Raw genomic sequence first — 10,639 nt, 5'->3', positions numbered from 1 at the left:
TGTCCCTCCGGAAATCCTGATCTCAATCTTAATTAGGAGACTCCTTAAATTGTGTTAACCTCACAGCAAGTCACGTCCTCTTTAAAGTGCACAACAAACAGGAGCATATGTGACCACTCAGCCCCTCAAACCTATCCGACATTCCCATTGACTCTGTTCAGTAAAGTGTTTATCAAAGTCAGCCTTCACTGCTATCGTGATATCTTAAGACCATTGAGCATAAGACACTGGAGGAGTCTGCTCTGCTGTTCGACCATGCCTGACATGTTTCTCAACGCAATTCTACTGCTTTCTCAACGTAACCCTTGATCCCTTTATTAATCAAAACTTATCTATCCCTGTCTTAAAGACACAATTGTGTCTGTGTCCCTATATGCCTGTGTGTATGTGTTTCTGTGTATTTCTGCTTAATGGGAGGAGACAGGGTGGTCGTGGAGGGTTGTTTCTCAGACTGGAAGCTTATGACCAGCGGTGATCCACAGAGATCGGTGCTGGATCTATATTTGTTCGTCATTTACAAAAGTGATTTTGGTGTGATTTATAGAAGGTACAATCAGCAAGTTTGCGGATGATACCAAGATTAGTTTTATAGTGGGCAGGGGAGAAGGTTACCTAAGATTACAAACAGATCTTGGTCAATTCGATGAATTAATCATAAAGATGTACAGCATGGAAACAAACCATTCAGTCCAACTTGTCCATGTCGACCAGATAGCCAATTAATCTCGTCCCATTTGCCAGCATTTGGCCCATATCCCTCTAAACCCTTCCTATTCATATACCCACCCAGACTCCTTTTAAATGTTATTTTTAATTGCCTCCACTACTTCCTCTGGCACTTCGTTCCAAACACGCATCATCCTCCGTGTGAAAAGGTTACGTCTTAGGTCCTTTTTACTTTTTTCCCCTCTCACCTTAAACCTATGCCTTCTAATTTTGGACTCTCCTACTCTGGCAAAAAAATCTGGACTATTCACCCTGCCCATACCCTTCATGATTTTAAAAACATCTGTAAGGTGCAAATTTTACTCCAATCAACACGAATGGCTATGCCTTCTGTCATCCCAGGCCGAAATCCTGAAATTCAAAACGGATGCCTCTTCCTCCTCAAGCAAGTCACAATTCTAAAATAATTTTAATCAACTTGCTCAGATGTATTCTGAAACACCTCTGTGGAATTTGAATCTAGACCACACTGCAAAGGCCCCTGAATCTGCAACATTATTCTCCTGTATTTTTGCTCATCCTGTTCTGACATGCTGTCACACACCTCTGAAACAGGTAGGACTTGAATCCAGAACTTCGGTTCCAGAGCTGGGGACATTACCAAGGGTTCAGGGGTGGGAATCAAACCCAGCGTTCTGCCTCAGTGGCATGGGCGCTACCCACTGCACAAGACCTAAACCATGCCCAGATTTTGGGTCACTTTTTAAGTGCCAGCATTCAGCTAAGTTTGGATTTCTAAAATTCTGGTTAATTTTACTGATTTACACAGGGAACATTTGTTTATTGTTAAACAAATACAAGGTATTTGCACCAACTATAGGATGTTGAGTGTATATGCTCTGCCATCGAGATAAACTATTGACATCTTTAATTACATGGCTATGATTTCCAGTTTAATGGCTATTATCTGTCGACTGCTACGTTAGTGAATGAAACCCTGCAGACACACTCTGCGCTATTTAGGATCTCAATAGATATTATTACAGAAAACAAGAGACAACGAAAGAGCATAATTTCTGGTCCCAAAAGACCATATTGCATTCACTATTTCTCGTCTCTAACGTGTTAATGCCCTCTTCCTAAAACCATTAAATGGTACAAAGCAACAAATTATATTCCAGTGTCTCCTCACCATTGGCTGGTCTACAATCCTCCCTCCTCGTCCTGCCTATACAAGGCAAACCAAGCTCAGGACCTTTGGGAAAATAAAGTGGGAGTATCACTCACTGGGCTGTGATGTGGCAGATGGTGTTTAATTTGAGTAAATGCAAGGTTGCATTTTGGTAAAACATATGAGGGCGGGACTTATACATTTAAAAGTAGGGCCTTCGGTTGTGTTCAGAACAGCGACACAAATAGGCAGGGTAGTTAAGAAGGCATTTAGTATGCTGCCTTCATTGCTCAGACCTTTGAGTTTAAGAGTCCAGACGTCATGTTGAGATTGTACGGGACGTTGGTGAAGCCTCTTCTGGAGCACTGTAACCAGTTACGGTGGCACTGGTATAGGAGGGGTAATATTAAGCTGGAGAAGCTTCAGAAGACATTTCCGAAGACGTTGCTCGGAATGGATAGTTTGAGTTATAAGGAGAGCTGGATAGGATGGGACTTTTTCCATTGGAGTGTTGGAGATTAAGGGGTGATTTAATAGAGGTTTATAAAATCATGAAGGGTCAGATAAGTTGAATGACAGATGTATTTCCCTAGGGTGAAAGATTTCAAGACTGGGAGAGTATTTTAAGTTTAGAAGAGTAAAGATTTTAAAAAGACATGAGGGGTAATTATTTTCCACAGAGAGTCGTTTGTGTGTGGAATGAATTTCCAGAGGAAGTGGTGGGAGTGGATGCAGTTACAACTTTAAAAAGACATTTAGATAAGTACATAAATATGAAATTAGTTTGGATGGTGTTTTGAGCTTCTGCCCTCCCCGTCCCTCTCTGAATAAATAAATCCCTGATGGTTCTCATCCTCTGCCACAGCCTGTGCAATGGCGTGTGGAGACCAGCAGAGGGTGGCATTGCATCACTTCAAACACCACGACACACACAGATACACCAACACTGACACAGATAAGGGGAGCCTATCAGGATTCCACTTGCTCTGTGGTTTGTCAATATTTCATTCCCTCCCTCTGGTGTGTGTCAGGATTTCTGTTGTTCTGTTGACAGCATTTCATTATTTGACTCACTCTGTGAGAGTATATCAGTATTTTCTCACTGAAGTGAGTGTGACAGTATTTCGTTGTTCCATGGGGACTGTGATTCTATGACAATTTCAAGGCTGTATTATTGAGGATGTCAGGAAAAGTGGGGAGAGCAGTAACTATTACAGATTAGTTTCAGTGTCTGAGCTGTCTGAAGGAGAAGGTGTAGGAGGGAGACTCCGTGCTCCCTTCCTGGGAGCTGGTGGAGACGATGCGTTGTGAGCCCATCCTCTTGCTCTCCGAGACCGTGGGGATTCCATTTGTACTGGCTCGATATAAAAGGGAGATGGCATCAGGGACACGATTGTTAAGCTGTGCCAGGTGGAAATGGAACTGACAGTGGGTTTAAAGTGAGAATTACCCTTCGCTGAACAGGGATCCTTATTCGGTTGGTGGGACAGGGATGTTTCAGAATATCCACACGGGTCATTCCGGTTGTCTCCCGCTCATATCAGGCTCCTCTCCGCATGGCAGGGGCAGGGGTGGACGGAACTGATGTCGGGCACTCCAACACCCGGCTTGGCACATTCTGTCCTATTCCAGGCTGTTTTTCCTGGAATGAGAGAAAGGGATGGAGGGAGTGAGGGTGAAAGTGGTTGGTCCTGCTGTTAGTGATGGTGTAGGCGGGGGGGAAATGGTGAGGTGGCTGGAGTGAGCCAGTCAACAGTGTTAAATCCATGCAGTGTTTTCAGTGTAGGGGAGTAGCGGAGGCTCAAGAGAAAGGGAGACAGAGAGAGAGAGGGAGCAGAGAGAATACGGTGGCACTCATCCTGACAGAGCGGGGAAGGTTACTGATGCCTGTCCTGTATTGCTGGACATTTCTTCAGACTGCAGATACTGCACGGAACTGGTGGTGAGCTCAGACCATGCTAGATGGGTCTGGTGGTGTGGCCTCCTCTGGGAAGAGAATGGTCCTTCTCTGTACTAGCCCATCCACCAGGACCTCCGTGTCCCTTTCGACAAATCTTGGTGCAATTGCCCCTTATCTGCCAGGCTCGGGGTAAACCGTGCAGGGCGGTTCCAAACTGAGAAAGGTCAACTGTGTGCCCACTGGCCTTTTAAAGATGGCACCAGGGCTCATGGAATACCCAGGCCATTCAGGCGATGGGAAATATTACCAGCCATGATGGGTGAGAGAATCAGGCTGGCATTGAATGAGAGGAATGGCATGTGCTGGGGTAGGTAGATAATGAAGGGAGTTTGATAAGATAGCATTAGAAAACTAGCTCGGCCTCCTGCAGACTATCCCCCTGTCACACTCAATTAAAATGACACTGAGACAAATTATTGTTAGATTCAGCCCAATGAGCCAAAGACTGTGCTCACCACACTCTCAGTCAGAAATGCAGAACAAATGCTCATTCAAAACTCTCCATCATCTGAACTCATTGCAATGTACTATTTGTGCATCATTACTGAAAAACTGAACAATGTTGCAAGATGCTATCAAAATGTCTACATGTCAGCATTTTAAAACTTGTGAACACATCCTTCCATGACACTGTCTCTCAATCTCCCCCTCTCTGTCTATATATCCAACCCATCCCATTTGTTCGTATTTAAACTGATGTCCCACCATCTCTCTGTGGCGGTGATTTTCACACCCATGGCACCCCTTGTCATGGCACATTGGAGATATGGAGCTGTAAATGGATGGGAGGTGCACATCCTGTCACTTCCAGCATGAGCTGCAAGTTTCCCCAGGCTGGGCAGCGATTTAACAGAGCGTTACCGAGCACTGCACTGGGGTGGTCTGTACAGATCTACACGCTGGGAGGGTAACTGCTCTGGGTTTACAGATCAGTTCAGTGGTGTTCACTTCACAGCCCCCCGTGCTGGAGACAGTCCTTGTCCGGATTTATAGATCAATGCACTAGTGTTGTCTGCGCAGTTCTCCATGCTGGACAGGCATCTCGTCTGGGTTTATCGATCAAGGCACTGGTGTGGTTTGCACAGCTCCTCGTGCTGGACTGATATCTAGTTGACTGGTGAGGTCTGCACAGTGTCCCACTCTGGACAGATTATCGGGTTGTATTGAGTAGGACACGAGCCTGGTCTGCACAGTGCTCCATGCTGAACAGATATTTCATCTCGATTTGTGGTGTCTGGGCTGGTTCTGTGAGGTGGATTGAGAATGTGAGATAACTGACCACTTCAGCTGATCTGGCAATGCCTTTAATTTGTGTTTGCCAGTTGAGTTGAGTTTGGGGAGAGATTTCCACCGCGAGGCTGAGTGGGTCTCACCAGAGCTGATGGACAGAAGGGCCTTTGTGATGTGGGTCTTTATGACTCCATCACATTGTGTAACTGACATTCCCCGGAACATTCTGTAACCGACGTTCCCCGGAACATTCTATAACCGACATTCTCCGGAATGTTCTGTAACCGGCATTCCCCAGAACATTCTGTAACCGACATTATTTGTGAACGGCCGCATGTCAGTTAATTGAACAAAAGATAAGATCCGAGGGAAAAGATCCCGTTCCAGGGAGAAGGAGACACTGTTTCAAAATCCCCTCAGGCAGTTAAAGGGGTGAATACATTTTCCCTGTGTTCATGTTTCTTCACAACCGAAAATTGACCACAAGTTCGAGTAAATGACAGAAATTTCCAACCTCCATTTGTCTTCAAGAAACTCGGAGAGAATCCTTCAGGACAGCAACGTCTTCACCCTCTATATCAGGAATTGTAAAGAAATGACCTGTGCCTGCTCTCGAGTGATCGAGTCTGTAGGATGTTCTAGAAACCATCTGTTCTTATGGATGTGCGTTTGTGTCTTTAGGGAGAGAGAGTTCCTTGTGCGTTATGTTACGTTTTTTGTAAAAAAAAAAAGAGACATTACTCTTGTTATTTCAGCTTCATTTTTTTTTTCAATAAATCAGTGATACATTTGAAAATGTCACTGGGTCCTCAGTCACACTGGTAAATTTGCCTCCAGGTTGATGTATAATTTGTTTGTTTTCCTTCCTCACAGTTAACGTAGTGACGATCTACGTCCTGCTTTATAAAGATTGTGGATTGTCTCCATGTGTCAGTCGTTACCTGGGGGCCATGGCAGTGGGGGATCTACTGGTCATTATCCTCGATCTGATATTGAGACACATTCCCATTGTTTATGAGGAACAGTTTTATTTCCTGTTGTACATCCCCGTATGTAATATCCACGCCGTCCTGCTTTATGCAGCCACTGACTGCTCTGTCTGGTTCACCGTCACTTTCACCTTTGATCGATTTGTGGCCATTTGTTGCCAGAAGCTGAAAAGTAAATATTGCAGTGAGAAAACGGCGGCTGTGGTTCTGGGAACAGTGACTGTGCTGAGCTGTTTAAAGAACATTTTCTGGTATTTTATGCTCAGAGCTCGCTATCGGCTGGGGAACGGCCCCTGGTTTTGTGATGCAGCCATCAATGTTTTATTCTCTCCTGTCTGGACCACAATCGAGTTCCTCCACCACATTCTAACCCCAGCTCTCCCATTTCTCCTGATTCTGCTGCTCAATGTTTTCACCGTCAGACACATTTTAGTGACCAGCAGAGCCCGCAGGAGACTCCGGGCTCACACCAATGGGGACAGTCAGGGTGACGCAGAAATGAAAAATCGAAAAAAATCCATCATTTTACTGTTTGTGATTTCGGCCAATTTCATCCTCTTATGGTCAACGGTAATGATGTATTCTATATGGGTCCGGATGCATGATTTTGGGTATGACTCTGTGTATCTACATCGCTTTATGCAGGAATTGGGATTCATGCTGCAGCTCCTCAGTTGCTGCACAAACACCGCGATTTATGCTGTGACCCAGAATAAGTTCAGGCAGCAGCTGAAGAATGTGCTGAAATATCCCTTTACCCAAATTCATCAATCAATCAAATTCACTCATTAAGCAATCCATCCAGGATTTTCTAATTTCAGTTCAACGTTTCAGCAATGAAGCATCCTGTCGCTATGGTAACAGACTGAGGGTAGTGCTGGGTTATCCAACCTTATCCCACAGTGGGTTACAGGGAAACATGTCAATGTTTCTCTCAACTCACAGGCCAAAGAGAAAAAGCACCATTCCACTGACTGCATCCATAACTTCAGAATGTAATTACAGTTCATTAAAAAGTGCCAAGCAGCACAGCAAACTATATTGTTGTTTGTCTTTGTTTTGAAGAAGTTAAGCTGGAGAGAGATAGACTTGGCCCCAAGGGAATGGGAGGATTTCGGGACTGAGCTCAGGAGTTAGGTTTAAGTCACTCTGTCCTTGCGTTCACCTCTGGGATATCTCTGCCTCTTTCTCTCTCTCCTGACCCTCCTCGTTCGCTCTCTCCCTCTCTGACCCACATTTCTCTGTACCTCCCTTCTCCCCATCCCTCTCTCCATTCCCTTCCTTCTCTTTTTCCACCTATCCTCTCCAAACCACTCCCTCCCTCTCTCCCTGCGTCCTGTCTCTCTCTCCCTCCTCCTCGAATGTCCGCACCCACTTCTCTCACCCTCTGCATGTTTGAACCGCATCTCCCACTCTGTATTTTTCCCTCTGACCCCACCTCTCCCTAATCCCCTATCACAGTCTTTCCCTCTCTCCGGCCCCCTCCCCCTCTCTATATCTCTCCCCAGCCCCTCTCCACCCTTTGTGTCTCTCCTCCCCCCTCACTCTCACCTCTCACTCTGCGTCTGTTTCCTTGTCTCTACCTCTCTATCTCTTACCCACTTTCTCGCTCTCTTTCTCTCTCTGCCCCCTCCTCCTTGTCCTCCTCTCTCTCTTCAAGTCCCTCACTTATCTCTGTAACCCCCTGGCTCCCTATCCCCCTGGCCCCAGCCCTGTATCTGTCTCCCTGGGCCGCGTCCCCCTACCCCAAAGCCCTGCCCCTGTCGCTCTTTCTCCCTCCCTCCCTCCCTGTCACTCCATCCCTCCCTGTCATTCGCTCCCTCCTTCACTGTCGCTCACTCCATCCCATCCCTCCCCGTCCCTCGTTTCCACCATGTCCCTCGCTCCCTGTCCCTCCCAGTCCATGTCCCTCGCTCACTCCTCCCTGTCGCCATCCCTGTCCCTTGCTCCCTCACCATCCCTCCCTCTCTCCCTGTCCCTCGCTCCGGCCCTCACTCCCTTCCCATCTCTTGCTCTCTTGCACCCTCCCCTTCCCTCGCTCCCTCCCCGTCCCACGCTCCCTCACTCCATTGACCCCTCCCAATCCCTCGCTCTCTCCCCGTCCCTGGCTACCTCAATCGCTCCCTCCCCATCCCTCACTCCCTCCCCGTCCCTTGCTCCCTCGCTCTGACCCTAGCTCTCTTGCTCCATTCCTTGTTCCCTCGCTCCAACCTTCATCCACTCGCTTCCTCGATCCCCCATCCCTTGCTCCCTTGCTGCCTCCCCATCCCTCACTCCCTCCTCTTCCCTCACTAAATGTCCCTTGCTCCCTTACGTCCATCGCTACCATAGCGTCCCTCTCTCCCTATCTCCCCGTGACTTTCTCCCTCCCTCTCCGTCCCTGACTCCCTCCCTCCCTCCCCATCCCTTGCTCCATCGCTCCCGCCCTTTGCTCCCTCCCTCCCCGTCCCTCACTCCCTCCCTCACCGTACCTCGCTCCCTCGTTCTGTCCCTCGCTAACTCGCTCCCGCCCCATCCCTCTCTCCCTCATTCCCTCCACGTCCCTCACTCCCTCCCTGTCCCTCACAACCTCGCTCTCTCACTCCCCATCCCTCAACCCGTCGCATTCCCTCACTCCCTCACCATCGCTCGCTCCATCCATCCCTCCCCGTACCTCGCGCCCTAATTCGGTCCCTTGCTAACTGGCGCCCTCCCCATCCCTTGCTCCCTCACTCCCCTCGCTCCCTCACCGTCCCTCATTACCTCGCTTGCTCCCTCCCCATCCCTAACTCCCTCGCCATCCCTCGCTCCCTCCCTCGCTCCTTTGCTCTGACCATCGTTCTCTCACTCCGTCCCTTTCTCCCTCCCTCCCTGTACCTCTCTCCCTCCCTCCCCCTCCCTCCCTCCCTCCCCGTCCCTCACTCCCTTCCTCACCGTACCTCGCTCCCTCGTTCCGTCCCTCGCTAACTTGCTCCCTCCCCATCCCTCACTCCCTCACTCCCTCCACGTCCCTCGCTCCCTCCCCGTCCGTCACAACCTCCCTCTCTCACTCCCCATCCCTCACTCCCTCACTCCCTCACTGTCCCTCGCTCCCTCCGTCCCTCCCCATACCTCGCTCCCTCATTCGGTACCTTGCTAACTCGCGCCCTCCCCATCCCTCGCTCCCTCACTCCCTCCACTTCCCTCGCTCCCTCACCGTCCCTCACTACCTCACTTGCTCCCTCCCCATCCCTCACTCCCTCACCATGCCTCGCTCCCTCCCTCCCTCGTTCCTTTGCTCCGACCATCATTCTCTCGCTCCGTCCCTTTCTCCCTCCCTCCCCGTCCCTCGCTCCCTTGCACCGACCCTCGCTCTCTCGTTCCTTTCCTCACTCCGTCAATCCATCCCTTGCTCACTCGCTTCCTCGCTCGCTGCCTCCCAATCCCTTGCTCCCTCGCCGTCCCTCACTCCCTCACTCCCTCCCTGTCCCTCACTCCCTCCCCACCTCCCTGCCTGACCCTCGTTCCCTCCCTCTCTCCCTCTCCGTCCCTCACTCCCTCCATCTCCATCCCTCGCTCCCTCCATCTCCATCCCTCGTTCCCTCGCTCCCCCTCACTAAATGTCCCTCGCTCCCTTACATCCATCACTCCTGTAGCCTCCCTCTCTCCCCGTGACTTTCTCCCTCCCTTCCCATCCCTCGCTCCCTCCCTCCCTCCCCGTCCCTTGCTCCATCGCTCCCGCCCCTTGCTCCCTCCCTCCTCCTCCCTCCCCGTCCCTCACTCCCTCCCTCACCGTACCTCGCTCCCTCGTTCCGTCCCTCGCTAACTCGCTCCCTCCCCATCCCTCTCTCCCTCACTCCCTCCACGTCCCTCACTCCCTCCCGTCCCTCACAACCTCGCTCTCTCACTCCCCATCCCTCAACACCTCGCATTCCGTCACTCCCTCACCGTCCCTCGCTCCCTTGCTCTAACCATCGCTCTCTCGCTCTGTTCCTCGCTCCCTCGCTCCATCCCTTGCTCACTCGCTTCCTCGCATACTGCCTCCCCGTCCCTCACTCCCTCGCTGCCTGTCGCTCCCTCACTCCCTCCCTGTCCCTCGCTCCCTTCCCATCCCTCCCTACCTCCCTACCTGACCCTCATTCCCTCCCTTTCTACCTCTCCATCCCTTGCTCACTCCATCTCCTCCCTCACTCCCTCCTTTCCCCTCCTTAACCATCCCTCCCTCCATCCCTTTCTGTCCCTTTCTCCCTCCCTCTGCATCCCTCGCATCCTCCCTCCCCGTCCCTTCCTCCCTCTCTCCTCCTCCCTCCCCGTACCTCGCTCCCTCCGTCCCTCCCCGTACCTTGCTCCCTCATTCGGTCCCTTGCTAACTCGCGCCCTCCCCATCCCACGCTCCCTCACTCCCTCCACTTCCCTCGCTCCCTCACCGTCCCTCACTACCTCGCTTGCTCCCTCCTTATCCCTCACTCCCTCGCCATCCCTCGCTCCCTCCCTCCCTCGCTCCTTTGCTCCGACCCTCGTTCTCTCGCTCCGTTCCTTTCTCCCTCACTCACTCGCTTCCTCACACCCTCCATGTCCCTCGCTCCCTCATTCCCTCCCTGTCTCTTGTTCCCTCCCCGTCCCTCCCTACCTCCCTACCTGACCCTCGTTCCCTCCCTTTCTACC

General features: G+C 50.6%; 1 pseudogene; it reads left to right on the top strand.

The window, feature by feature from the left end:
* Positions 1–6,808, top strand: part of LOC125483624 — a 27,100-nt pseudogene extending 20,292 nt beyond the window's left edge.
* The last annotated feature ends 3,831 nt before the right edge of the window (positions 6,809–10,639 follow it).

This window comes from Rhincodon typus, chromosome 8, assembly GCF_021869965.1.
Source record: "Rhincodon typus isolate 14 chromosome 8, sRhiTyp1.1, whole genome shotgun sequence".
NCBI lineage: Eukaryota > Metazoa > Chordata > Chondrichthyes > Orectolobiformes > Rhincodontidae > Rhincodon > Rhincodon typus.
Note: the sequence above shows the minus strand (reverse complement) of the source record. Positions and strands in the feature narration are given on the sequence as shown.